The sequence below is a fragment of the Triturus cristatus genome, chromosome 1_2 (assembly GCF_964204655.1).
Source record: "Triturus cristatus chromosome 1_2, aTriCri1.1, whole genome shotgun sequence".
Lineage (NCBI taxonomy): Eukaryota > Metazoa > Chordata > Amphibia > Caudata > Salamandridae > Triturus > Triturus cristatus.
In genome coordinates this window covers 322,800,406-322,814,144 of record NC_140580.1, presented here as the reverse complement: position 1 = coordinate 322,814,144, position 13,739 = coordinate 322,800,406, and positions in this window count along the sequence as shown.

The window sequence follows — 13,739 nt, the reverse complement described above, 5'->3', positions numbered from 1 at the left end:
CGCAAACGCTGTTTTTTGCGATTCGCAGCGTTTGCGACTAATTTTTGCTTTCATACATATGCCCCAAAGTCTTTTGAGGAAATCCCTATTGTTGCGACCACCCAAAAGAGCTTAAGACTGGAACGCAAGTCTCGGGCGAGAGTTTAGATGACAATAGCCTCCCTGAGATCCTTGGTCCGTGACCACATCACATAATGTTGATGATGAACCAAACGTCTGTGAAAAAGCCTTTTGCTTTGCTAAGAAGCATGTCACTGCTCTCGAAACTTGTTTTCTTCCAACCGTCATATTATTTACGTAAACTGTAGTGAAGCACTTCAAATGCACATATAATGTCAGGTCTTTGGTCTTCCTCGACTTGTGGCCTTGCTCTTGTATCGCGATACAAGAAATAAAGGTGTATTTGCATGCCACTGTGTGTGCGTGCATGTGCATTAGCAAGTGCGCTTGCACGTATTTGTGTAACGTCATCGATCATGGTCCATCCACCCCCTCTCCGTTTTTTGTGTGCATTTTTTACAGATTTACATAGCGCGAACTCGACCCGATGGTATTGAAGGCTTTACACGAGCACCAGTTACGTTACACAAGCACACATTTATTTGTTTTTGGTAGGGATTACGTGATTTGCAGGCTCGAACCTTGGTTTCCCACCTCCAAGGTCGGCAGTCTAGCCCTGAGACCACATCCTCTCCCTCGTTAATGGCACAAACAATTCCGGCAATGTTTTGCACAAACCTTAACGGAGTGCCACATAAAATGCAAACCCAGACAATCAAATCTCCACGCATGGCCTGTCCCATCGCTTTCTCACTCGATTGCTGCTATCTTGGATTTCGAGAGGTGCTTTTTCACCTTTCTTCAGGGCTTTTCCCCCTGAAACTTACTCCTCCTGTTGTTTTGTGTCTTCTCTCTAAGAGCGTGGCTGCGCTCTGCAGCAGCATCTTTATATGTGTGATGCTCCATTAAGTAGTCCCCTACATACGAGGGAAGGGATAGAATGAATTTACTGCCTTGTGTGATAACATTAAAAACTCAAAAGTAAAGTTGAAACACAAATGATAAAACTTTGCTCATCTAATGAGGTTATCTGAACGCTCCATTTTGTCAGGGAACAGAGAAGCCGGTGGGTTTGCCAAAGGATACCGGCTTCTTTCATTTTCTATTTTTCGCAATAAGGGAATTAGAGAAAAGGGGGGTGCCGACTTGAGGTGGATTGTTAAAGGATTCAATGAGCTGTGGCGAATATATTCAAAAGGTGCTTGAAAAGGCAAAGTTGCACAGAACACATAACATACAGGCAGCTACAATGCCACCAGCCACACAAGATATAGCAAAAGGCACAATGCTGACACACATGGCATCCAGGAACACACACACTATAGAGGCTCAAGCACAATGTAGACACATTATACAGCGGCACACACAAAGCAGACCTACCATGCAAGAATGCACATGTATACAGGACAAACACAAAAGCACCCCCTAGACTGATGCATACATTCATGCAGACAGGGCACACGGCTAGGCAGAAATGTACACCACACAGCGTCTCAATGAGAATCACGATGCATGCAGAAAAAAGATACAAGAAAATACAGTAGAACACATTATACTCACCCACACCTAAAAACACACACAACCATATGTGAGTGGATACTGTGCAGCATACACATTATCTAGGAAAATGCATATTTATGCTGATAAACGGGAAATGTAGCCTGCCTGCAGTTCGGGAGTGTCAAACTGTGCAATGCACACATACACGTTATCCAGATAAAACCAGATGCAGACCTAATGCGGGCCAAGTAGTGGCAAAAACAACCAATACGAACAAGTAATCCAACAAACAGGCTGATAGAATTCGCATATTGTTGAGACGACTAATTTCCTTGTTTTAATCCTCAGAAACCTCTCGACGTTCTTCCGCCAAGTGTCAGGAACCCCATTAGTCGGAGCTTCTGCGGTTACAGCTCTACATTCGCATTTTAAAGTTCATGCCATGCAGATTCATCTGCTCTACAGATACAGCTTTACATGCAGACACTCACCTTGTGCAACTATGTAGGGAAAGCAATGGACACACCAGCACACTAACCAAACACCAATTTTTCCAGTAATATAGCTATTTCAGACACATATCATTAAGTTTGTAAAAGCAGACTCGTGACTTGTGCAACTATGAAGAAGCAACGATTACTGTTCAAAAACACAAATGCATTAATTCATGCAGCCATTACAAATGTGTACCCTATTATGTACCTACATGAAAAAACACCTTTAAAGCATAAGAATTATACACACTTTAAATCATTAACAAAGACACTTATTATAAAGCAGATATAATCCTACACATTACAAGTACATATCACCCAGAATGCACATGAAGATATGCGAGCAAAACTCCTATACGCATAATATACAACATAGATTTACACCCTATACAATATACAATTGAGACAACGCATACAGTTCAGACACTCATTCAATGTTTGCTATCATTCACACCATACATTAAAGCAGACAACTTCCTTACAAAAAGCTACTTGTTATGCCAACAATCACTATGGGAAAACACAATATCTTGGATTAGTGAATTTGACATAATGCAGAGTAAAGAAGCACATTCCTTCCTTAAATGTTGCAGTATAAAGCTAGTCACAACTCTATCTATACTGACCAGTACCAGAATAACTTGGGCTAAATATCATCTGACAAAAATAATACCCCATTGAGTTACTAATCCAATATTTACAATTGATATTTTTGTAAACCATATTTAGAACATGGTATTTATGTCAGCCGATATTTTTGTCATCTCTGGTCAAACATCAGGCGGAGATTTTTGATATTGCCACCAATGACTCCCCTGATGTGCTTTTTATGACCGAGACATGGCTTCAAGATGCTGATACTGCGATTTTAAACCTCGCCTTCCCCCCTGACTATACCGTGGCAACTCTCAACCGTGGTTCGAGAGGTGGCGGAATTGCAATGGCGGTGAAACGTCGCTTTCCTTGTGAATGGAAAGAACTAAAACTCCCAGGTTGTGAATGTGCTCGTTTTAGAATCTCTCTGTCTCATTGCTTTAGCTTCTCAGGTCTTCTAATATACCGGCCTCCGGGCTGCGATGCGGCCTTTAGGGCCGCTCTCCCGGACGTCATTAGTATAGAAGCTCTTGGCTGTGCAAATTTTAATGTGGTAGGTGATCTCAACCTGCACTTCGACTGTCCTTCCCAATCCTCCATTAAGAGCTGCTTAGCAGATCTAGAAGCCTTGCAGCTCACACAGAGAGTGACGTCCCCCTCCCACTCTGGTGGACATATTCTGGACCCGTTTTTTACCTCCTTAGAGGAGATTACCTTATGCCAACCTGTTCAGCTGACTTGGACAGACCATATGCTGGTGAAAGCAGCTCTCACTGTGGTAGATCCTCTTTTTGTGGCACTGAACAAAACGTCTGTTTCCCGCCAGTGGAGTAAACTAAAACTTGATGACTTCTACCTCTTATTAAGAAAAACACCCCTACCTCTCCTCGCTGATGTTGACGTTGGGTATGAGCCATTCTGCACTTGGATTGGCACGGCCTTGGACGTCTTTATTCCTTTTGTACGTTCTAAGTGCCGGACCAAGGCACATAGCCCGTGGTATGATGAGACCTTGGCGTCTCTTAAGAGAGAGTGTAGGCAAGCGGAAAGGCGATGGAGGAAAGCCTATGATCCCGCGCTTAAGACCTGCTACCTCACTCTATCCAAGGCATATCACAGGGCGGTGTGTCGAACACGTGCCGCATTTTATGCGCAGGAGTTCTGGAACAGCCCTAATCCCTCCAAATTAATCTTTAAGGTCCTAAAGGACCTTATAACTAAGAGGGCCTCCGCGGCTGAAATCTGCACTGACTCTCATTGCGAGAGTCTGGCTTTGTTTTTTGTTCATAAGGTGCAAGCAATTTACCACTCTTTTCCAACTATCGTGCACTGCTTGGACTCACTTGATTGTCCTAAGTTCAATGATAGGATCCTGGATTTTTTGGCCCCCCTATCTGAGGAGGGCTTTGACTTTTTGAGCCAAAAAATTAAATCTGGCTCCCCTGCAGACCCCCTCAAACCGGCCCTATTTAAAAACATGCAGGCCATATGTCGTGCACCCTTGCTTGCCCTTATCAATATGTCACTGGGTTCAGGGACTGTACCCACCAAGTGGAAGCAAGCGGTAGTCACCCCCATCCTAAAAAAGCCTTCCCTCGACCCCACAAAACCTGAAAACTATCGTCCCATCTCTTTGCTGCCGTGGGCTGCTAAAGTCATCGAAGCCCACGTGAATGGGATCCTGGCTGACCATCTCGATAAAGCTAACATCTTGGATCCCACGCAAAATGGTTTTCGTAAAGCCCACAGCACGGAGACTGCCTTGTTATACATGGTTGAACATCTGCGCTCCGTGCTGGACACCAGACAAACAGCGGCACTCTTGCTGTTAGATCTGAGTGCCGCCTTTGATACGGTGTCACACGATATCCTGTTGTGGCGCTTAGAGGAAGCTGGGGTTAGGGGGTCGGCATTAGGCTGGTTCCGCTCCTTCCTTTCCAACAGATCCTTTCAGGTTGCGATACCTCCCGGTAAATCCACCTCTCACCCGCTCACCCTGGGGGTCCCACAGGGTTCATCTCTGAGCCCCACTCTCTTCAATCTTTACGTGAGGCCGCTGGCTGCGGTAGTCAAAGGCTGGGGCTTGACAATGGTGTCCTATGCTGATGACACACAGCTGGCGGTCACACTAAGTGGGGACTCAGCTGTGGACGCCCTCAACTTCTGTGAGGGGCTGCGCTCGGTGGCCAATTGGATGAACCAGAATTGTCTCCAATTGAACACAAAGAAGACAGAGGTGATGGTGTTTGGGAAGCAACCTGGATGTTGGAATGACAGCTGGTGGCCCCCCGAGTTAGGAATGATCCCCTCTCCTGCCATGGAGTTAAAAAACCTCGGGGTCTGGCTGGACCCTTCACTTAGTTTTATTTGCCATACTAAGAAGGTGGCTGCGTCTTGCTTTGGCATTATTAGGAGCATCAGGCCGGTGCTTAAATTTTTCGATGCCAGCACTAGACAGCTCGTGGTCCAGGCATCGGTACTATCCAGGATAGACTATGATTGTGCTCTGCTTGCAGGCACGAACAAGGCTGAACTTTTGCGGTTACAACGAGTGCAGAATGCCGCCGCAAGAGCGATATTTGGGTTGCCCAAACGTTGCTCAGTGTCCGGAACCCTGCAAATACTCCATTGGTTGCCTGTTGCGCGGCGGATCGAGTTTAAGGTGCTTTGCCTGGCCTTTAAAATCTTGAAAGGCCTGGCCCCACCTATTCACATGAATCTCCTGACTCCATATATCCCCTCTCGCTCTTTGAGATCGATGGGCCAGAATTTAGCTGTTGTTCCCCGTTTTCTGTTGAGCAGGACTGGAGGCCGCTCCTTTCGAGTAGTAGCCGCCAAGCTCTGGAACTCCCTCCCTAATGACATCCGTGCTTTGGAAGACTTAACCAGGTTCAGACGTGTCATCAAAACGCTCCTTTTTAATAACATTAACTGACTTTCCTGCATTTTGTGATGTTGTGTTCACCTTTCTTGGCGCCAGGACGCCCCTTTGCTGGGGCAGCTGTGCGCGGTACAAAAACCATTAACATAACATAACATAACATAACATTTTGTCTAACATATTCCGACATGAAACCTATAGATATACATTTCCATACATTGACAAGTAGAAACAATTAGAATCACATGATTCTCACGAGACAAACTAAACTGAGATAAACAACAAAGATTATTATATGAATAGAAAAATCATGCACTATTACGTTTACAAACTCACATTACCCATTCAACGAACAATAAAATACAATTCATCATGTCTGTCTTATATCCATTAACTGTACTACATGTACCGTACCATCCACAGGCACTGCTGAGCAAGATGTAAAAAACAAAGTTTGGGGGTGTTTGGTGGGTGTCAACTCATAGAAGTGTGGGAGGAAGGGCAGGGGTGGGTGAAAATCAATGGAGGGTGGGGTTGGTGTGTAAAAGTAACTATTGGAGCAGGAGGGAGGTAGGGGGGTTTGGGTGAAAACGGCTAGCTGGAGGTGACATGGGGCAGAGAGACACTACTGAAGGGGTGGGGAAGCTGCCACTGCAGAGGGCGGTGAGGGCTACTCTACGGAGAGTGGGAGGTGGTCATGGATGAAGAGCATTCATTCTGAGTGCATTCCAGTAAGTTAAAATAAAATACCTCTTGGCCAGTGGAAGGACACTAGCTACAGGAAGCAGAACTTGGACCATGCTCCAGAGCAGAGACTGAAGATCCCGAAGCCTCCGAAGCCAAATGCCAGGAGGAGCAGCTGACCAATGGGAGGCAAGGATCCACAGTGACAGAGCCAACCAATGGTAAGTAAAGGTAAGTAATGGGCAGGCTCTAAGCCATCTCTAAGAATTTTAATTTTTAAGGACAATAGCTTTCACTGATGGGGCATGCGCACAGTAGGCGAAACCTAAAAAGGCCTGTTCACTTCTACTGATTGCTACATGGTATGTTTCTACCACAGAGCTCATGCTGCTTAACTCCTGGCAAAAGCAGAAGCTTTCACCACTATGGTAGTATTTGGGTGCTCCTCCCATCCAACAAGACCGCAATCCAGGAGACAGGCCTATGTCCTGGTGCACATGCATGATTAGTGTTCACCCCTCGCAACAAAAAGCAGCACCAGGGATTCAAACACCATGCTAGCTGGGGCACTCAGGCACGGTTACACACCCTTCACCATGCAAGGGACTTTTCTGTCCCAACACGTGGCATGACATGCCCTTGCAAACTCAAGTAATAATAATAATAATAATAATTATGGAGCTGGTAAAGCACATAGCTACTTCAACTGAAGTGTCCCTGCGCTGATAACTCTAGCTCCAGGAAAGAGAGTCACATAAAGCCTAGAGGAAAAGAGAGACAATCTATTTGAGTAGTGAGATTTTAACATTTTTACAGAACATTAGTTCCGTCTTAGTCTGCCTCAGATCTCAGATGAAGCAGAAGAGATTTCCATAGCTTGGGTGCTAGAAAGCTAAAATAAGTGCCCCAATGTAAACTTTCTTCACAGTGGGAACTTGAGATAGCAAAACTCCTGAGGACCTGAGGCACCCCAGGGGTGAGTATGGCTGGATGAAAGGGTGCAAATAGCAAGCACCTGTCTTCGTAAAAGCCCTGTAGAAGTAGTACAGGGCTTTAAAGGACAGTCATTTCTTCAACGGTGTAATTTACAAAGTGCAGAGCCAAAAGAACCCTTCTTAGAAAGGTTCAGCAATAACTGAGCTGTGGAGTTCTGAATGCTTTCAAGTCTCATCAAGCAAGACTGAGAGACTTCCAGATATAATATGTTACAGTAATCCAGCCAGGAGATAACCAGTGCCTGGATTACTGTTTTCCTAGCAGATTCAGGCAGCAGGCAGATAATATTCTTAAGAGATTTTAAAATCGCAAAACATTTGCCTGCCAAGGTCGTAATTTGGCTGTCAAACGTGAGATTTTCATCATACCAAATGCCTAGGTTTTTAACCCTAGGCTTTCGCGAAGAAAGAGGTGCAAGTGACACTGGCCACTAATCAGGGGTCCAGATTAAAGGTTGCCTGCCCAGGATGAGGACCTAAGTCTTGCCTGCAATTAATTTCAGGAAGTTGAGGTCCTTCCACTGCGCTACCTCCGACAGGCAGGTCCTCAGTGAGACAGCCACACTAGCAGAATTCTGAGATAGGGTGACAATCAGTTGAGTATCATCGACGTACAATATGATTAGGCTGTCCGGTTTTAGCTTTAAACCTATAATAACTGATAAAAACCGCACCGGAAGGGAAATAGCCCTCACCAGTGTAAACATATAAACACTGAAAAAAAACATGATCAACCACAAACTAAATGCCATTCAAAGAAAGGAGTGGTAGAGTCATTTTTATTTCTTCCCAAAGGGGCTAATACAATGTAACTTTGTTATGTAGCAGTAAGAAAGACTGGGCTAATATTATTCTGCTTGAGTGTTTTTGTTTTAGGATGTCACTAAAATATTGTTTCTTCTTCCTTTTGCTTTTTTCAGTTTTGTTGTCTTTGTTCTAAAGATGCAGTGTTTAGAAGCATGTTTTAGGTTTTGTTTAATTATTTTATAAACTGTAGAGAATCAGGAAATATCAAAATCATATTTGATATTTTGTCTCCGTTTGATTCTTCTACTGATAGGTAAAATGGCTGGTTTCATAAGAATCTTTCCTAATATGTGTCATCACATTTACCCACAGAGAATGGGTAAAAACCCTTAATACATCAGCCAACAGTTTCTAGTGGGTCAGTATTGATAGTAGGTGAATTGCCAACACCTCACGCTTTAAACATTCAATGCAAGGTATAGTGACAAGTAGATGTATAAAGAGTGCTATCACCAAGCATCTTGGATAGTGGGGAAAACATGACACCAAACTTTTGGGAAACATGGAACACAGGGTCACTTGGAATGCTCTGCAAAAAAGGTTCTTTCCAAGTTCAACAAAGATTGGAGTGATATTGTTTGAATGTGCAGTGATTTAGCTACGTATATGAAAAAAGTTGTGTGATGACTTGTCAAAATTGATACCCGACCTGAAGTGATTCCCTGTAGGAGATCCTTGCCACTTGTTAGATGGTATGCTGAAAGCATCTTTACAATCTTCAGCGTTAATGAGGGATGCTATTGACTTTTTATTCCATTCTGGTGCACTGTTTTCTTATGCACAGGAACTAAAATACAAATATTTATCATTTTGTGCTTGGTGTGGCATCAAAGAAAGAGTCATCCCAACTGTGTCCCTTCGCTGATGGTTTTCTGTCCAAGGGGCTATGAATGCCATATTATCCATGTGGCAACTGTTTGCAGAATGTTTGCTGGATGATGATGCCAAAGGCAAGAAATGTGAGGTTCTTTGGTCGCATATTGATAGTGATGTGAAAAAAGTACACTCTACTGCATTATTAGATTTTTACAGGAAAACATAACTGCTGTAGTGGACATAATAAGAAAGTAGAGTCTGAAAAACCCTTGTCTGCCAAGTGTTCAGCATAATTGGTGTAGATGTGAAACATCTCCTTGAGAGTAGGCTGGGCGACACCTTTAGTGACTTTGGCACTGCAACATTTTCCATGTTAGAGGGCTTGTCACTTGGTAAGCAAAGCAATGTTGACGAGCAATTCAGGAACGTTTATTTTCAATGTATGAGAAATGGCTTGCAATGATGCATAGAAATGTCCCTTCACCACCAATGGCATTTGAAGTCAATGAAACCACACTGTGGTACTCTGTACAAGTTCTAGATCCCTTCAGTAAAGGGGAATTTTCTCAGTAGTTTCAAAAGTGCTGCTTCATTTTTGAGTGCTTCAATAACTCTAAAGGCATAAGCGCCCAGCTCAATGCAAATGTTGCACAAAATGCCCTGTGAATCGCAATCTTCAAGTGCACCAGTATTGGCATGGAAAGTTATGTCAGTGGCAAGAGTTACCAAATTATGTACTGTCTGTTGTGGCGTTGCCCGTCTCAAGTGCCAATGTTGAGAGGGCCTTTTCACAGAAGTTTACATGGGAAAGAAAGATCGAGCGCACATGACCAAAGACCAAAAACAAGTGGTCATCCCCCATGGCCACTTGTTTTATTCTTGACGTTTGTGGTCTCTCTCTGGACAGAGCATGAGAAAAGGCAGCATTAGATTTTTTTAAGTCAATTTCACATTTTTTCTTTACGACTAAGGTATATATGTTAGTAGTTTTTGATCACTTGTAACAATTGGTGGAAGTCAAATTCATGACTTGGGCTACTACAGAAAGTGTAATTCAGTTGTTGAAATGTGTGTATCTGGGAGGAAATATCTGATTCTATCCTTACTTACCTAGCGAAATTTCTCTCCAATATCGTGATCACGACTGATTTACTGAATAAGGGTGGAGTTACTCATATCAGATCTCCATTGTACAGACCTCAAAGTAATGGCATGTTTGGGAGAGTCAATACGTTTTAGTGGATTAAACCCAAGATGCTTTTACTGTTAGGAAGGATGCGGAAGCTGTTGAGGATTCGATGCAGGCGTACATATAAACTTCTCATGAGGCATCTGAAAGTACTCCGTTTCAACAAATGTGCGACAAAAAGTTTCTTTAAATGTAATCCTAGATGGATGGTTTCCATTCAAGAAAATACTCAATCAGTGTGAGCTTTTGAGGGAAGCTTAAGATCTTGCTAACGCCAACGTTGTCCGGAGGCAGAAACATAACAGTTAAGTGAAAAAAAGGAAATGATTGGGGATTATGTCAGGATTGGCAAACCAATCTTGACAAAGAAAGGGTTGCTCAGGTTTTGTGGTGCTTTGAGTCTATGTGTAGGAGGTGGGTGGAAGTGCTGTGAGAGTAGACGGTGGTCAGTGATGGCATGCTGGAAGGTTGAGAGAAGTAGTACATCCTACAACACCATGGTGAGCAGCAACAACATTTTAAAAGAAAGTCTGTTCATTTGCTGCCTAACAAGGAATCGTTCATGTTGCAATGTGGATGTTGAACCCACAAGCCTTCAATCAGGCTGAGAGGTTACGTATGCAACTCGGGGAATTGAAATGTGGAATTTTGCTTAATGTTACGATCAGTAACATATATCCTAGATGTTCTGGTTGTATATTTTATTATATCGACGTGTATCTCATTAATTCTGTTGTTTATTTGATTCTTTTAAAGTTATCTTCTTGCATTATTATACACCACATTACTTTTCTGTTGCTGAGGGAGGATATGTTGTGGCTGCAGGCTGCTTTGTGATGTCCCAACTTTGGTACAGTCTAATTCACAAGCACCATGTGTTTGCCAGACGGATGGTGCCAGGTCTACAGGCTGGACGCTGTGCCCCAATAAACTACTATAGTGATTTGAATATCCTAGTCTCCTGAGTAGCCATTTCAGAACCTAGATCAGGTCTCGAACATGCAAGAACCCAAAAAGTGAATATGGATTTCTCAGAAACCAAGTTCTATTTTCAACCATGGGTCTACGCAGCCCACCTGTTGTGGATGTGTCGTGCTGGGGTATGGACATTCTTCTCCACTTCATATTTGGCTTCTCCAGCCAGCTGCCGGTAGTTTCTAGCTTTTTTGAAAAACTACATTAGGAACTATGCTTTAATGGGCTTTGTGGAATCCAATGTCTAGTTTAACATTTCTACACATGCTCTTTACATTGTGCTCCTCAACTGCAGCACGCTTAAGCGCCAGCTCCAGCCTCACTCAAAAGATTACTGAATTCACCACCGACTCACTCTCTTCTTTCCAGTAGCACTCATCCACATGCACGTGCGCGCAAACACGTGCACCCGAATTCAAACACGCACATTATCCCTTTATGAAAGATTTGGAAACAGTCAGGTGTGGGTGGAAAATGGTTGAAAAGCCGCTCTCTGAAAGCCAAGGCCCCTCGTAACGCAATAGCCCACCCACGCTCAGAATTCCACGTTAATTATAAAGCAATGAATTCATCATCACCGAGAGCCCTGGGAAAGTTGAGGCAGAACCCTACCCGCCAGTCTGACAATCATTCACAAAGTTTGACATTAAAAAGTGCTGACAGCACTCGCTGGAAAAGAAGGACCCACTTTCATTTCGACACAGCCCTCCCTCTAACCTGCGGGTCAGACGTGTCTCCTTGGCCCTTTCCCTACCCTCACGGTGGCCCCCTGCACTGGTCCTGCCGCCTCCCCCCAGCGTCTCACCTTTCCGAATCTTGGGCCGCTCGGGTCTGATAAGAGCGAGGCCGCGAGCCCACCTGGCCGTCTCGACCCCTCTCCCCGAGAGAGGGCGCGCGCACACAAACATACTTAACGGTAGCTGGCGTCGCGCGCAGCAAACATGGCAGCCTGGGGCCATGCCACAGATAAAGAAAGCTTTCATGGTCTGGTTCCTCTTTGGTGAGTATGTTTGGGACGATGGGTCACTGCATCTGAAGTATATGAGGGCGCCAAGGCGCTAAAAGATGTTCCTTGAGTCATCAAAACAAACGGCTCTGCAGCTATATCGTGTACTGTGAGATTTTCGCAATCATTTATGAATGGGTGAGCTGTGTGGCCGTTCAAGTGGAAGAATGCACACCACAGAAAAGCTTACCGCAAAAGTGTGTAATATAACGGGATATAAGAACACAAGACATAATAGCACATGCCATATTACAGCAGTATAACGCGGACAAACTAAAATTACGCATGTTAATAGTGAGACAACATAAGGGTTCATAACATAACGTCATATAGCAGTATCAACTGGGATGTCAAAAAATTATATAAGGTCGCAAAACATATCATCACAGAAGACGAGAACCTGAATTTACATTAAATAGTATCACAATTTAGCAAGAAGAAAACATAGTAGCATATGACATAATAACGAGATAACAGACACATGCAAAATGACACTCCATAATAATAGGTTACTGAACAAGCCATAATAATGCCCAACACCACATTGATCCCCATATCCACATAAATGCACAGTCATGTGAAATCAAATACAAGTAGACTGAAATATGTATTTGTATCTTTATACATCTACTACATATATATTTTATTTAGCAGCTTAATTATTGGATGTCTGAGTTTTGTTGTTGCACGACTTCTGTGCTGTCTTTCGGATGTTTCCGCATCGCCTACGCCTTTTTTGATCTAAAAAATAAGTGCTTTTGTGCACTCTCACATTGTGTTTTGCAACTTCCATTCATTCCCCTTCGCCCGGCCTGGGCGGTTGCCTTGAACCTTCTTGTCGGAAACCACAATACAAGGGAATGGCCGGGGGAGCTGGAGCGAGTGGGAATTTCAGGGGGTTTTTGTGTGTTTTTTCAACATTAATTATCTCATTTAGTTGAAAGCGCAATGAAAAACGTTGCGTCTCCTTCCAAATTTATGATCCTAAAATGAGACGGCACAGGAATTTATGGCTCTGATCTAATTTTATTTTGCTCATTTCTTCTGAGGAAGCAAAATATATCCACATTTACGTATAATATATCCAGAGTCTTAAAGGGAGCCTTGGGTCAGTTCTTCATGAAGGATACCTGATAGAAGGAGACCCGCCAGGACATAATTTAGAGGTTGAAGAGGAGGAGAGGACGCAGATAAGAGTTAATGTTTGAAATTAAGACTTTGAGGATGGGAGGTCTCTTACAAGTACTGTATAATTAAAATTGATGCATAAATTCTATGAGAAGAGGCTGCCATGAATTAAAAGCTGCGTATAAAAACACAACCACAAAGAAAGTATGGCTTAATTTTTTTTTCACCCTCTTGCTTTGTAGCGAAAGTATTTTAAATTAGGTCGTGAAAATAATATTTCTTCCTCTTCTGGGCACAAGGAGAAAACTATTGGATGACCTACATTACATAGTTGCCGAGTTTGTACGTACAGGAAATGACGAAATAAATATACACATTTAAAACTATGCATTATTGTGCATGCACGTAAGTACAAAACTAAATGCCATGGCATTGAAATTAAATGTGGTCCAACGGCAAATTATTTAGAAGAACTGTAGTAATAAACGGGCGTTCTCATATTTAAGACTGCACTGCAAAGGTCAGTTTGTAGTTGATTTTCACAGAAGAGCAAACTTGACAATAGATATCACTTTACCGCCTCATAGATCGCATATTTCAAATGCTTTAC